This window comes from Pseudorca crassidens, chromosome 10, assembly GCF_039906515.1.
Source record: "Pseudorca crassidens isolate mPseCra1 chromosome 10, mPseCra1.hap1, whole genome shotgun sequence".
Classification (NCBI taxonomy): domain Eukaryota; kingdom Metazoa; phylum Chordata; class Mammalia; order Artiodactyla; family Delphinidae; genus Pseudorca; species Pseudorca crassidens.
Window position 1 is genome coordinate 94,701,290 of NC_090305.1, and position 16,242 is coordinate 94,717,531.

Sequence of the window (16,242 nt, forward strand, 5' to 3'; positions counted from 1 at the left end):
CCCAGCTCCAGATTAGCTCCTATGTTTTGGACCATATGAAAATTTTACATGTTTCTTCCAAATCTTGTCTGTCAATCTGTAGCTACTCTGCACTCACAGAAGGTTTAACTAAAGCCTAAGTAGCTCACTTCTTCCATGATGTGATTATTCCCAAGGCTACCGGTCTAATCCTTTTCCTACATCCTTTCCTCCCATAAGAATATGGCAACATATTTTTGAATTTTTAAATAATATAAACTTTCTGTGAAATATTTAAACAATTCATCAAAAGTAAAATTTCCTTCATTATCCTGAGTCTCCATGAGATAACCAGATCATCCAGATTCTTTTATGCATACATATAAACACATACATCTTAAATGAAAATTAGGTCACACTATATTTCCTATTCTGTATCATGTTTTGATCACATGAAAGTACACTGTAGACATTTTCAAATGTCACTACATAAGGATCTGCTGTAATCATTAAAACCGTTGAACAGTATTCATCTCTATCACCATACCATCATTTAAAAGGTTAATTCCCCCAAAACTGGACAACCAAATGCAAAAAGATAAATCTAGACCACTATCTCACACCATACACAAATATTAACTCAAAATGGTTAAAAACTTCAATATAAGACCTGAAACCATAAAACTTCCAGAAGAAAACATATATAGTATGTTCTCTGATATTGGTCTTACAATGTCTTTCTAGATGTGTCCCTTTACGCAAGGGAAACAAAAGCAAAAATAAACAATTGGGATTACATCAAACTAAAAAGCATCTGCACAGCAAGGAAACAATCAAAAAAAAAAAAAAAAGAAAAGACAACCTACTGAATGGCAGAAGATAGGTCACATCAGGGGCTAATACCAAAAATATAAAGATCTCATACAACTCAACAACAGAAAAGCCAAACACCCCAATGAAAAAATGGGTGGATGAGCTAAGTAGACATTTTTTTTCTCAACAAGTACACACTGATGGCCAACAGGCACATGAAAAGAGGTTCAGCATCACTAATGATTAGGGAAATGCAAATCAAAACCACAATGAGATATCACCTCACACCTATGAGAATGGTTATTATAAAAAAAAAACCAGAAATAACAAGTGTTGATAAGGATGTAGAGAAAAGGGAACCCTCATGCACTGTTAGTGGGAATGTAAATCGGTTCAGTCACCATGAAAGACAATATGGAGAGTCCTCAAAAAATAAGAACAGAACTATCATGTAACCTCAGTATCCCACTTCTGGGTATTTATTCAAATAATATAAAAACACTAATCTCAAAAGATATCTATAATAGCCAAGATTTGGAAACAACCTAAGTGTCCATCAAGGTATGAATGGATAAAAAAGATGTGATATATACATACATATATACATGTAAACATTAACACAATGGAGTACTACTCAGCCATAAAAAAGATGAAATATTGTCATTTGTGACAATATGGATGGACCTTAAGGGTATTACATTAAGTGAAATAAGTCAGATGGAGAAAGATTATTTCACTCATGTGAGGAAGTAAAAAGCGAATAAACAAAAAAAAACAAAATAAATAAACAAAACAAACCAAACAAAAACAAACAAGTAGATACAGAGAACAGAGTAGTGGTTACCAGAGGGGAAGAGGCCAGAGGTAAGGAGAAATGGGTAAAGGGGATTAACTGTATGGTGATGGACAGAGAATAAATTTTTGGTGGTGAGCACATTCTAGGGTATACAGAAGTAGAAATATAATGGCATACACATGAAACATATAATGTTATAAATCAAATGTTACCTCAAACCCCCCCCCCCAAAAATTCCCCAAATAGGGACGTTTGGGCTTCTTCCAATTTTTTGTTATTATGAACGATTCTGCAGTAAACATTCTTGTATATGCACCTTTGTAAGCTTATACAATTATTTCCTCAGAATCAATTACTAGAGGAGGAATTGCTAGGTTAACAGGAACGCACATGCCACATGCTGATTCACACGTTCAGGTGACTTTTGAAGTTACACGCCCACCAGGAGTTTATAAGAGTTCACTTCCTGTACCTTAACCAGCCCTGAGTATCATTATATCTTTTGGTCTTCTTTAGTTTGATAGAGAGCTAATGATATTACTGTTTCACTTCATATTTTTAATTCTTACGGCGGTAAAGAACTTCGCATACATACAATGACATTTGGACTTCTTCTTTAGTGATTTCTTTTCTATTTGTCAGGACTCTTGCAATTACAAGTTATCCATCTCGAATTAGTCTAAAACAAATCAACCAACAAGAATGCAATGTATTGGCTCACCAGCTGGGAGAGACACAGGAGTGGCTCAGAAAACTGAAGGAAGGACTGGAATGTTCTAGGAATGTTATACAGGACTCACTGAGGTAATGGATGGAAAACATTAAGCCCAGTTCTGGCACATAGTAGGTGCTCAATAAATTACTGAATGAATGAAGCAAGTACATCCCTGCTATACATCACTGTTTAATGAAAGATGTGCTGACTGGATATTCTGGACTAGATCCCAGGAGGTCAGTGGAACTAACAGAATCAGACTCACATTAATGAACTGAGACCATATTGCACCTTCCTTCTACTGAAAGTTACTTAAAGCCACCAATCCTTATTCTTGTCCTGTGTAAAGAGATACCGTAGAAATCCATTTGGTCTCGTGTAATGTGAGAATATGTACTGTGAAATTCACATACTTCATTTTTTAGCACCTTACTATATTGAGCTCTTAATTGGTCCTCATTACTTTGTCAACTGCGGTAGTATCTTCCTGGGGTTTACTTGGAGGAAGATCAGCTGGGCCTTTGTTCCCAGTTAGGTCTGATGTGCAGTTCTCAGGGGAAATGACATGCATGTGGGGTTCCAATGCAGTGCAGGCTTCAAGGGGACAGATTTTGGAAACGGCTGGGCCTTTATTTACCCTTCTACAACTCGTTTCTTTGGGATCAATACTACTCCTTTGAATGTATTTTATTTTTAAAATGGAAGCATATGGCATAAAGAGGGGAAATCTAAATTAATAGATAAATTTTCTATTTGACTTTGCCTTGCATGGGTTAAAAGGATAGATATGTGTATTCAAAATGGGCTCTGTGTTGTGAGTTGAGGAAGGAACACTTGACCAGTGTCAGGAGAGTGACTGAGGACAGTCACTAACCAGCTGTGTGACCTAGAGCAAGTCACTTGACCTTTCTTAGCTGAAAATTCCTTCTTACTTAATTATATCATTGGACCAGATTAGTAGTGTTCAAATTCTACTGTTACTGTGAAACCACCAACAGGACCCAGACCCCCACTCCCACCACATACACACACAGACACACATTCAGCACCCAGAGCAGCTCCACGCACAGTTGCTTTCTAAGAATTTCGTAGAAAAAAGCTGTGCAATGTAATGCTTACAAGAATGTTCTCCAGAATCAAACTGACAGAGTTTGAATGTCCACTTCGCCATTGGCAGCTGTGTGAAGTTTTATAAGCCTCCATTTGCACACCTGTATAATTACTAACAACATATTCTTTATTATTTTTACTATTAAAAATATTCACCTTACAGGGATGTCTTAAGGGTTAAAAGAAGTAGAGTGCTTGCTGTAGTGTATGGCATACAGTATCTACTTAATAATATTATTGTATTTGGGGAAAGGATTCTGAAAACAAAACATGATTTGAAAACTGATCTTTAAAATTCCTTCTAGTTCTAAGAATCAACATTGTGAAAATGACTCTACTACCCAAAGCAATCTACAGATTCAATGCAATCTCTATCAAACTACCAATGGCATTTTTCACAAAACTAGAACAAAAAATTTCACAATTTGTATGGAAACACAAAAGACCCCGAATAGCCAAAGCAATCTTGAAAAAGAAAAACAGAGCTGGAGGAATCAGGCTCCCTGACTTCAGATTACACTACAAAGCTACAGTAATCAAGACAGTATGGTACTGGCACAAAAAGAGAAATATAGATCAATGGAACAGGATAGAAAGCCCAGAGATAAGCCCACGCACATATGGTCACCTTATCTTTGATGGAGGAGGCAAGAATATACAGTGGAGAAAAGACAGCTTCTTCAATAAGTGGTGCTGGGAAAACTGTAGTTACAAGTAGCTCATGCAGCTCAATATCAGTAAACCAAACAACCCAATCCAAAAGTGGGCAGAAGACCTAAATAGACATTTTTCCAAAGAAGATATACAGATTGCCAACAAACACATGAAAGGATGCTCAACATCACTAATCATTAGAGAAATGCAAACCAAAACTACAATGAGATATCACGTCACACCGGTCAGAATGGCCATCATCAAAAAATCTAGAAACAATAAATGCTGGAGAGGGTGTGGAGAAAAGGGAACCCTCTTGCACTGTTGGTGGGAATGTAAATTGATACAGCCACTGTGGAGAACAGTATGGCGGTTCCTTAAAAAACTAAAAATAGAACTACCATATGACCCAGCAATCCCACTACTGGGCATATACCCTCAGAAAATCATAATTCAAAAAGAGTCATGTACCACCATATTCATTGCAGCTCTATTTAAAATAGCCAGGACATGGAAGCAATCTAAGTGTCCACTGACAGTTGAATGGATAAAGAAGATATGGCACATATATACAATGGAATATTAGCCATCAAAAGAAATGAAATTGAGTTCTTTGTAGTGAGGTGGATGGACCTAGAGTCTGTCCTACAGAGTGAAGTAAGTCAGAAAGAGAAAAACAAATACCATATGCTAACTCATATATATGGAATCTAAAAAAAAAGGTCATGAAGCACCTAGGGGTAAGACAGGAATAAAGACGCAGATGTAGACAATGAACTTGAGGACACGGGAGGGGGGAGGGTAAGCTGGGACGAACTGAGAGAGTGGCATGGACATTATACACTACCAAATGTAAAATACATAGGTAGTGGGAAGCAGCCACATAGCACAGAGAGATCTGCTCGGTGTTTTATGACCACCTAGAGGGGTGGGATAGGGAGGATGGGAGGGAGACGCAAGACGGAGGAGATATGGGGATATATGTATATGTATAGCTGATTCACTTTGTCATAAAGCAGAAGCTAACACACCATTGTAAAGCAATTATACTCTAATAAAGATGTTAAAAAAAATTCCTTCCAGTTCTAAAATTTCTTTTTCCAAAAAGTAACTCTTATGAGACAATAGCAAGGGGCCATCAGTAGACAGCGTTTCTTAGATTCCTTGACTCCAAGGCAGCTTGTCTTGCATGGATAATTTATACATATATTCAAGCTTACTGGGTAAAATTTACAAACAGTGAAGTTTACCCTTTTGGTACACAACTCTATGAGTTTCGACAAACACATACAACCATGTAACCACCACCACAATCTGATATAGTTCCTTTACCCCCTTTACCATCAATCTCCTCACCCATCCAGTCCCTGGGAACCGGTGGTCTGTTTCCTCTCCCTATAGTTTTGTCTTTTCTAGAAAGTCATATGAACATAGTCACAGAGTATACATAGATTTTTGAGTCTGGTTTCTTTTACTTTGTTACATTCGAGGGTCATCCTTGTTATTGTTTGCATCCCTTTTCTTTAGTGAGTTCACCCCCTTTTTATTACTGAGCATTCCATTGTGAATATACCACTACACATTTATCTACTAATCAGAGATCAATTATGAAAAAAGTAGCAATAAACATTTGAGTGGATCAGTGTTTAAATATCTAGGAATGAGACTGCTGGGTCATATGGTAGATGTATTTTTAACTTTATTAGATAATGCCAAGTTTTGCTTTCCCATCAAAACAGTTTTTGTACTCATTATGCATTCATCAGACATTTAGGAGCATTCCAATTAGTTTCTGTACTAGTTTTCTACTGTTGTTATAACGAATTGCCACAAACTTGGTGACTTTAAGCAGCATACACTTATTATTTCGTAGTTCTGGAGGTCAGATATCCAAAACACCTCATTTCTCCCTTAAAACAACTAATATAGGTTATCAGGCTTGTAAAACATGTAGTAAACACTATTCAAAAGAAAGAGTCAGAAGAATAGAGGACGGCAGGTGGTGGCAGACTGCACTTCTTTCTGGAGACTCTAGGGTGAGAAGATTTCCTTGACTTTTCCAGCTCCTCCTGGCTGTCCACATTCTTTGGCCTGTGGCCCCTTCCATCTTCCATACCAGCAATGGCTGGTGGAGTCTTTCTCATATGGCTTCACTCTGACAGATGCTTCGCCTTCATTTTCCACATTTAAAGGATCCTTGTGACTACACTGGCTAGTCCAGGATAATCTCTTTACTTTAAAGTCAACTGATTAACAAATTTATTTTGATTTGCCATCAAAATTGCCCCTTGCCATGTAACATTACATATTCACAGGTGTGGGGGCGGTAGGACGTGGACTTCTTTGGGGGCTGGGTAGGTGGGCAGCATTATTCTGCCAACCATGGTTTGCAACCTCATAGGCATATAATATTGTCAATTAAAAAAATTAAGTCATTCTAATGGTTGTATAATCATTGTGCATTATGGTTTTAAATTGCATTTCCCTAATGACTAATAACGTTGAACATCTTTTCATGTATTTCTTTGCCACCATATGTCTTCTTCGGTAAAATGTTTGTTCAAATTTTTGCCTATTTAAAAAATTGGGTTGTTTACTTTCTTATTATAGAGGGAGAATTCTTTATACATTCTTGACTGTAGTCTTTTATCAGATCAGAATTTTGCAGATACTTTCCTTTGGCCTATGGCTTTTATTTTCACTTTAACAGTATTGTTGAAAATAAGATTTTAATTTTAATGACATCCAATTTATCACTCTTTTTCTTTTATGAACCATGCTTTTTGTGTCTTAAGAAATCTTTACTAAACCCAGGGTCACAAAGGTTTTCTTCTACAAATTTTGTAGTTTTAGGTATCACATTTGGATCTATGATCCATTTTGTGTTAAATTTTTATTAAGTTTAGCTAATCTGGGTTCAGGATTATTTTTTTGAACATGGATAGCCAACTGTTTCAGGACCACTTCTTAAAAAGAAGAAATTTAATTTTTACCCTCATATACTTCTTGCATTTAAAAGACCTTGAAGGAAAACTTTTTAGCCATTTTGATTTTTCATTACTTCAGAGCTTTTCAACTGTTTTCGATTTTTTTAGTACCTATGTGCTAATGACAACACACTCTTGAAATCAAAACATTTATTCATTACAGACCAGGTTAGACACATACCAAGATGGTCAATACACAGCCCCAGATTTATGATAAATAATTGATTTCTCAGTGTCATGAGTTGAGCCTAAATAATTTGATTATGTGTTTAGCTAGTAATAGACACTCATTAGCAGAATTCTATTTCATGCTTGTTTGCACCTGCAAACAATTTCTTGTTTAAGGGATTATTCCATTTGGTCTGCCTGATATAATTTTGCTCAGTAACACTATATTGATGACCATCACTGAAGCTCACCTAGAAATATAAAGAGATCTCACTCACCCCTTCCCACCTGGCTTGATTAATACTTCATACCACTCTGGTGCCTTCCTGGCAGAAAAGCCTTGGCGTTCCATGTTTGGTTTTGAGAGCTGACTCTCAGTGACTTAAGGGAAGCTAGTTACTCCAAGAATAAAGCCTGGGAGGCCCATAGAGCAGATTCTTAAAATCGCATCTGTGTGTATATAATAAACTTCAGACCTTTGTTTTTCGTGATCATTCAGTTTAAGTTTTCTGTTCTTTCTGTGTGGAGTGGGTCGGAGGGAAGAAGATTTAAAATACCGACTGATTTAGAAATCACTGGAAACTGCCTTTTACCATAAAGAACCAATGATGATGCCTCAGACCCAAATATCACTGGCTGATGCAGAACATAGATTCTCCTTTCGTTTTGAATATGAGCTCACAAAGCCCTTGAATCAGACTGAAGTTGGATTCTTAGGGATGGGTGTGAACACTGACTGATCCAATGTATTTGTGACTGCCTCTTCTTTTTTTCCTTCATTATTTACAGGATTCACTTATCCACAGTCCTTCAGAGCAGAGAGTAGCAAGGATGCAACAACCCAGGGTTAGTGTTTTGAGTTACTTCATCAACTATATGGAAGTCGCTATAGAACCAAAGATCTTGGATTCCTGATGTAAAAATCAGCAAGGAAGAGGCCTGCAAAAACCTGAAAAGTGGTGGGTTAATTATGCCTACTCACCACCTTTAGGAAATATTTTATACACGTTAATAACCCTAGGAAGACCTGCAGCGAAGAATTTTGTTAGTTTATTTTGTTAGTTTCCCAAACACGTTCGAGCATGGAACACTTGTGTTCTCGGCATACCTGTGAACCTGAGGCAGAGCGTCTGCAGGACAGCACTTTGGGAAATGTTAACCTGGAATGCTGAGAGCTGGAACGTGCTCAGAGGTTATCCCATTTATGCTAATTTTTCTTATTCTCTGAGTGTCTTAGCTTTTTCTTCCACTCCCTTAATCGCAATGAATTTCAGTTTTCTTCCATCCTGTTAGACATTTAATGTTTCCAAGTAATATTGGGCTGATGAGATTTATTTATGTATTTTTTGCATCCATAAAGCAAGTGTTAGGCCTCTTGTAAAAAAGAAGATAATAATATTGACTAGCCTTATTATTAGGAAGCTTAAATAAAATATTGTCCTTGGAAATCCTTAGTAAAATGTATAGTAAGAGGATGATATTTAGCTCTTCAGAGTAAATTTTTTTTTGCCTTTAAGTTGAACTGGGGCCTAGGGCAAAAATACTGAAAAGATGAGGTTTCTCCTTCGGCAACCCCTGCCTCTGATTTCTGTGCCACTCCCCTTTTTCTGTTCTGTTGTCACAAAGTCCTTTGTCCTCTTACTCAAGCCTGTCTCAGGAAGAAATAAGACAGAACCTATTTGCATTTCAAAACGAATGTAAGAAGTTGCGTTTTCAGCCCGAGGTGAAGCGGGGGTGGGGGTGGGGTGGGGGGGTGGGGGGGTGTTTAGATGGGCTCTCTCCTCTCTACTTGTCACCAGCCCTGGAGTCAGGGGATGCTCAAGGCTACCGTTATTCCATATTTGGTCCCATCAGGAGGATTTTATGGGGTGTGTCATCGTGGCAGCTTTTAGCCTCCTTGAGAATCTGCATATTCTTGTGTGATTTGGGGAGCCATCTTATACTCACCAATAGAACTTTCGACTGTTTTAGGAGAGGAGGAGAATGACAGGCATCTCTAAGAGTCATTAGAATCCTTCCTAGAAATGCTTTGTGTCTCTGAGAGGTGATGTGGGTCCTCCAGGAGTACACAGCTCATATCTGGGACAACGGGTGGCGCAGTAGGTGATTCTATGAGGTGGGGGGCGGGGGGAGACTAGACTTCAAGCTCTAGTGTTCAGCTTCAGCGTTATGCTGATACCACCTTCTCCCACCCCCAAAGGTTCTGACAGCCAACCAATTCTTGGTTCAGTCCACCCCTGAGTGAAGGGACACAATTCAGGGCTAGCTTTCAGGTACAAATGTCCAGTGAAGAAAAATCTTCAGTGTTTTGAGACTGACATCGGACCTCAGACGTCTCTGGCTGAGTTGGAACAGCAGAGGAGTAAAGTCTTCGTAAGGATGGATAAAGAAAGGAGAGGCCTGGAGACTTGTAACTTCCGTTCTTTAATTTGAGTGTCAAATTTGCAAAAGAAAAATAATCTCTGAGGAGCTCCCCTTTGAATTGGATGATTTCAAGCATGACCTGAGAATCAGGCACACAATTAGCAATATGAGTCACGGTCCGGAGTGAAATTCCCTTGGTGAGGGGGTGACATTCCTCTTCCAGAGCACTTGGCAGCTCAGACAAAACTGTCTGCTGCGTCTGAGGCCGCCTCCTCCTGGGAGATGATATACCAATATGCCTGATAATATCTTTCGGTGTGATAGGCCACATGTTTAAAAACAAGAGTTAAAAATATACAGCACCTCACTATGAGAAAAACGAAATCACATAAGTCCTAATCTACTTGTTCAGGAAAACATGGCTAAAATAGACTATCTGCATTACTTTTGATAGCCTCTTCCTTTGGAGGGCAAACTTACTATAGTTTAGAGTTTCATCAGAGCATTCAAAAGGAGTCAGATAAACCTGTAGGCCAGATTTTGTGGGTTTTTTTTTTTTTTTAACATCTTTATGTGGTTTTGTTTTTAATAATTTTTTCCCCTTTACATAAACAAAAAAATTATCTTTAGGGCTCTCTGGAGAGTAACTGACCTGTAGATAAGTTGTTTTGTTTAGTTTTGTTTTATAGTCTCAAGAAAAGTTCTGAGAAATATTTTCAGCCAAAGGGAAGAGCAGCTTGGTTTTTACACTGACACATTGGGGATGGTTAACGTAAGGGGTGCTGCAGTAAGCTCCTACAGTGAACCGGAGTTCATATTCTCCAAGAATTCTCCAAAGTATATGATGATTGGTTGGATGTCTGAGTATATTCTCCAAAGTATATGATTGGTTGGATGTCTGAGTATATTCTCTAAAGTATATGATTGGTTGGTTGTCTGAGTCTTTAAGGCTGTGTTCTTGGGGTTGTGGCACTGGTGAATTGCAGTGCACCTAATGCAAAGTTCCCCTGACTGGATCTCTACAGGAGCTTCTCTTTTTTCCCCATGATGCACAATGAGATGAGACCAAGGGATATATAGGGATCCGAGTCCTATTGCTTTGTCTCACAATACTCAGAAAGTGCTAGAACAACCATGCAAAAGGACAAACATTGCTCCCGTGATGTTCAATGTTATTTTGTTAAATTCTCTCAGAATTTCATGCTTAGAAAAACCCAACACTCCTTTGAACTGCTGTTAGAGTATGAGAGCACTGCAGCATTTTGTATTTCCCTTTTTGCATTGGTTGCCAGGAAGCTCAGAAGTTGCTATGTGCTCTGTCTTAGTTGCATTAACCTCCATTTTCTGTATGGTTTTTCTCTCCCAAGACATCTTTATTTCATTGATTTTGCTCTTTACTTTTTCTTTGTTTTTAATCATTCTATCTGTGTCTTTCACTATAAGCAGCTAGAAATAAGTACACAGAACACATTTATTCTACTGCAGGATATTTAACCTGGTATATTTTTGTTGCTGGTGTTCTTCAGAGCAATGGTTTTCATATTGGGGGATACTCTTTTTCAGAGTCCATTCTTAGGTATATTACCAGGGGTAGTAATGAAGGGAATACTTGGTATGTGTGCTTCCAAAGAGGTTCCTTGAATTTTACATCAAGCTCCTCTACCCAGACTGAGAGCTATTGGGGAAGAGCAATATTTTAAAACTTCACCGTGATATGTTCTGATCGAATAGGTCTGGCATAGGATCCAGAAATGTGCAGTTAAAATTTGTCTTAAAGGAATGTTCACATGGCAGATCTGAAACACTGTTAGGAAGACTCTGAGAAGCAGTGACTAATCACAGTTAAACAAAACTGTGGGGCAGGGTGGAGACTAACTTCATTCTACAGGTCAAGGTCAAATGCCAATTTCATTCCCATAGAATATTCCCTGTCTCAATGGAATTGAAAGGCAGGTGACCTGGCATCTAGTCTCTGCTCTGCCTAGCATCTTGGTGACCTGAGGAGTCCATTTAAAGCGCACAACTCTCAGTCACGTCGTTTGTATAAAATTGGTGAGCCTGTGATGAAAAGGACTCTTTCCACCCACAAAACGCAATGGTTCTTCACCACCATGCAGGGAGACGGCGAATTTAGAAACAGGAGGAATTTTAGTGCCACCAGATAAGCCATGTGCTGTGAGAATGATGGGGAAAGACTTTTCTGTAAAAAGTCAGTATGGCTTGGTTTTCTGCCAGGGAAGCGCACAGCCACTTTTGTTCTCAGCATTATATATGGGAAAAGTGAATTCACAAGTTGTGCAAAATGGTTGTTTCATCAACAGGAGTTGGAAGCCAAATGCAATTGTTAAATATTCACAATCGATAAAACAAATCTGTACGCTTCATTTTTCTTGGAATAAGTAATCCTGGCTGAAAGAGATCCCTGGAAGGCACTGAGCAGCTGGTAGGGTGACTAGATGAACACGCTCTGTCTCTTTCCTTCTATACTCATTTCACCTGGGAGATAACTATTTCCCCACCTCTGAAGATGAATATTCCTTTGTAGCAATGACCACTTGAAATTAATGAGTTCAAAATCCCGTGTCTCTCTTGGAAGCAGTTATGTCCAAGACTAATTACCTTCAGTGTAAAAAATACCTTTATTATTTTTTTTTAGTAACAAACTCCTTTTTCCTTTGCTGTACCTTAGAGTACAGCACATTTTAAACAGAGGAAATGTAATTAAATTAGAACTCGTGGTGGAAAGCAGTGGCGGCTGATAATAATTGCTTTTCAGAACACACTATAATTATTTCAAAGCATCACAGTCAACTTAGAAGGCTCGCTTTGTCTGGACTAGAGCTGCTTTGATGAAGACACTATGCCTTCATGAGTCTAGGTTTTCTTAAATTTAACTAAACTGTTTTTTTTTAATGATTATATTAATAATTACAGTACCATGATGCTATTTTATGGACACTGGAAGATAAAATTCAAATTCCCCTTCTGCCTATTTGTTAAAGTTGTAACCACAAAATGTACACAATTTTTGCTCATTAACTGTTTGATAAGCCCTTGAAATTCTACAACCAATGAAAATACCTTTTTCATTTGGTACCTCCCATGTAGTATTTAATACATTAAATCGAGGCGTAAGAGGGATTTTGTTAATACCCTGATAAACCACTAGTTTTTGCTCACCCTGTTTCCTCTACCTGGAACGTCTCCCCTTTTTTTCTGATTCCATGAGTAAAATTCTACGTTACGCTTCAAGTCCCAGATTAAATGCCATCTGTTATGGAATGAATGAATTCTCCCTAAAATTCATATGTTGAAATTCTAACATCTAATATGATGGTATTAGTAGGTAGGCCTGTGGAGGTAATTAGGTCATGAGGGTGGAGCCCGCATGAATGGGATTAGTGCCCTTAATAAAATAAGAGCTTGCTTCCTCCCTCTCTGTTCTCTACCACGTGAGGACAGAATGAAAAGATGGGCATCTGTAAACCAGGAAGAGGGACTTCACCAAGAACTCGACCATGTTGGCACCCTGATCATGGGCTTTCAGCCTCCAGTGCTGTGAGAAATCAATGTTTGTTGTTTACACCACCCAGTCTATGGTATTCTGTTATAACAGCCCAAGCTCACTGCAACACCACCTCTTCCACAAAGTCTTCCTTGATTGCCACAAGAGGAGTGCATCGTTCCAAATTCAAGATCCAAGAGCTTAAGTTTTCTTATCTACAGTACAGTGATCACAGGGATGTATTGACCATAAAATGAGTTAACATTTGTGGAATCTGAAAGGATACTGTTATCACCATTATGAACCTTTCTCTGCTTACCTCTTTAGATGCTGCCAGCTTAAAGACATGGTATACAACACAAGTCAGCTAAACATTGGAGTCATCAGGGCACAATTTTCACCTCTAAGCAGTGGGTGCTAATTAATTATGTGCAGAATGGTATTTTGTGTCTGAAAGAAAGCACTGGGGTCCTGAGGTAAACATATTATGCTGCTGTGTGACCTTGGGAAAGTCCCTTTACTTTTCTGGTTTTCAATTTTCTTTTGTACACAACGAGTTTATCAAACTAAAATTTCATTAAGATTATTTTTGCCTCCAGTACTCTATGAGTATAATTACAGGTGGTGCAAACCTTAAAACTGTGCCCAAGATATTTATAGCATGAAGACTAATTGACATCCTACCTAATCATGCAAACAGAGATCAAATTTCTTCTATGCAATTACCGTTTCTGGCTTCGTAAAGACAAAAAAAAGCAAAATTTCATTACCTTACCATGCCATGCAAAGTTGATCAGTTTTGTGAAATATGCCAGGTAACTAATAACTGGAGGTGGAATGTTCCATCTCATTGTCGTAGCATCATCTTGACAAAATTGCAGAGTCCCTCCCCTTTGGCAGAGAACATACTGGAATGTTTGCTCGTTCTATGGAGGGTAGAAAAAAGTAAACTCAATGATAGATCAAATAATGACTAACATTATTATCTTTATTATTATTATTTATAATAATAGCACTAGCAGTAAAGTGTTAACGTTTGCTGGGCCAGTACTCTGGGCTGGGCACTATGCTGTGATCCATATGGATTATATCATGTATATAATTCCACCCATTGAATCCCACTCAATTCCACCCATAATACCTATCGAATTCCACTCAATTCTGACACTATGTACTACCTGGAGACAGCATCAGATCCCACAGGTTAAGGGCTCAGTCCTACAAGACTGCCTTTCCCCACTTCAGATGCTAATCACAAGTTCAGGTTGTCACCTGTGCTTCTGACCAACTGGGTACAGATTTGAAGTTCCAATGCCCCCCTCCCTGAATTTTATTCATTTGCTAGAGTGACTCACAGAACTCAGAGAAACATTTTGCTTACTAGATTACTAGTTTATTGTAAAAAGGTATAACTCAGAAACAGCCAAATGGAAGAAATGCATAGGGCTAGGTAGGGGGAAAGGGCGTGGAGCTTTCATGCCCTCTGAAGGCACTGCTCTCCTAGAATCTCCAACCTGGAAGCTCTCTGAACCCTGTCCTTTTGGGGTTTTATGGAGGCTTCATTACATATGCATGACTGATTAACTAATTGGCTGTTGGCGATTGATTCAATCACCAGCCCTTTTCCCCTTCCCGGGGGTAGGAGGTTGGGAGGGTGGGACTGAAAGTTCAAACCTTCTAATCACATGGTTGTGTCCCCTGCCAACCAGCACCCCTCCTCAGGTGCGTTCCAAAACTCAACTCATAACCTAAGAAGAGACATCTTTATCACTTCCAAACTTATGAAATTCCAATGGTTTTAGGAGCTCTGTGCCAGAAATGGGGATGAAGACCAAATATATATTTCTCATTATAAATCATGGTATCACGATGGCTACCAATACTTAAACTACAGAAGCAATCCTACCAGTGGGAAACTGTTGCTGCTGAGTCCCCTGCATGCCTGTCCCTTGGCCCTAAGCTGCTGTGGCTCCTCCTATGGGTCCCCCTTACACTTTCCACTTTCCCAGTATCTCCTCAAGACCTAGAAATAAAGGGTTGTAAATACCTGTCACAGGGGGCAAGTCCAGGACCCTGCCCCAGGGTTTAGGCTAGTATTCAGTGTGACTGGTTGTTGCCCATGCCATGACTGCGAATTTAAAAAAATATTACTCTTGGTCAACACGATTATGTGTCAGTGTGTTAGATATATTTAGGGCTGAGGGTTTGTGTTTTATGTTTTGTGGGGGGAATGGGGGTGGATGGGATGGGAGACTGTTTTAGTCTGTTTGGGCTGCTATAACAAAAACACCATGGATTAGGTGGCTTAAACAAAAAACATTTATTTCTCACAGTTTGGGTGCCTGGGAATTCCAAAATCATGGTGCTGGCAGTTTTGGTGTCAGGTGAGGGCCCTATCCCTGGTTCACAGCCTTTTCATTGTGTCCTCACCTGGCAGAAGGGATGAGGGAGCTCTCTGGGGTCTCCTTTATAAGAGCACTATCCCCATTCTTGAGGATCCACCCTCATCTGCTAAATACCTCTCAAAAACCCTACCTCCTAATGCCACCACGATGGCATTAGGATTTCAACATACGAATCCTGGGGAAGACACAAACTTTCAGACTGCAGTACCATCCGGAGGCCCCACCTCCTAAGACCATCACGCTGGGAGTTAGTATTTCAACATATGAATTTGGGGGGACACATTCAGTCCATAACAGAGACTTCCTGAAGCACTGACCTGGCAAATAAATGTTAAAAACGATGAATTTGTGGCCCTTCAATATCACCATTTTAAACACCATTCTCCAATAAAAGCAACTAAGGGCTCTTTGGCGAACTGGCTGATTCCAGGACTGGGGCAGGGAAAAAAGAAGATGAATCTGGAGCATCTTGGAGTGCCAGATAGTGAGGAAGGGCTCAAAAACCAAAACAAAACAAGAAGGATGGGGCATATCGAAACGGTACATACTGAAAGAGCTCTGAATGGCTAAAGTTGGACCAACGTGAGCGTCAAATAAATGACAGTTTTAGATTATAACCCAAAGTACAAAATAAATATCCATGAGCCCACCCTGATATAGATGCATGAACAAATAAAACAGGGAGAAACGATGACTCTTCTGTACGGAAGAATTCCAATTAATAAATGTAAGCGGAATGAAATAGAAAATCATCCTTGGCACACCAG

General features: G+C 39.0%; 1 long non-coding RNA gene across 4 annotated transcripts in view; it reads right to left on the bottom strand.

Moving 5' to 3' along the window:
* Positions 1-16,242, bottom strand: part of LOC137232677 (uncharacterized) — a 920,890-nt gene that overhangs the window by 62,241 nt on the left and 842,407 nt on the right. For 3 of the 4 annotated variants that reach the window (XR_010947135.1, XR_010947134.1, XR_010947132.1), the window contains one exon: positions 13,841-13,996. This is a non-coding gene — a long non-coding RNA (uncharacterized lncRNA). The remainder of the gene's footprint in view (positions 1-13,840; positions 13,997-16,242) is intronic. The other variant, XR_010947133.1, reaches the window with a different exon arrangement.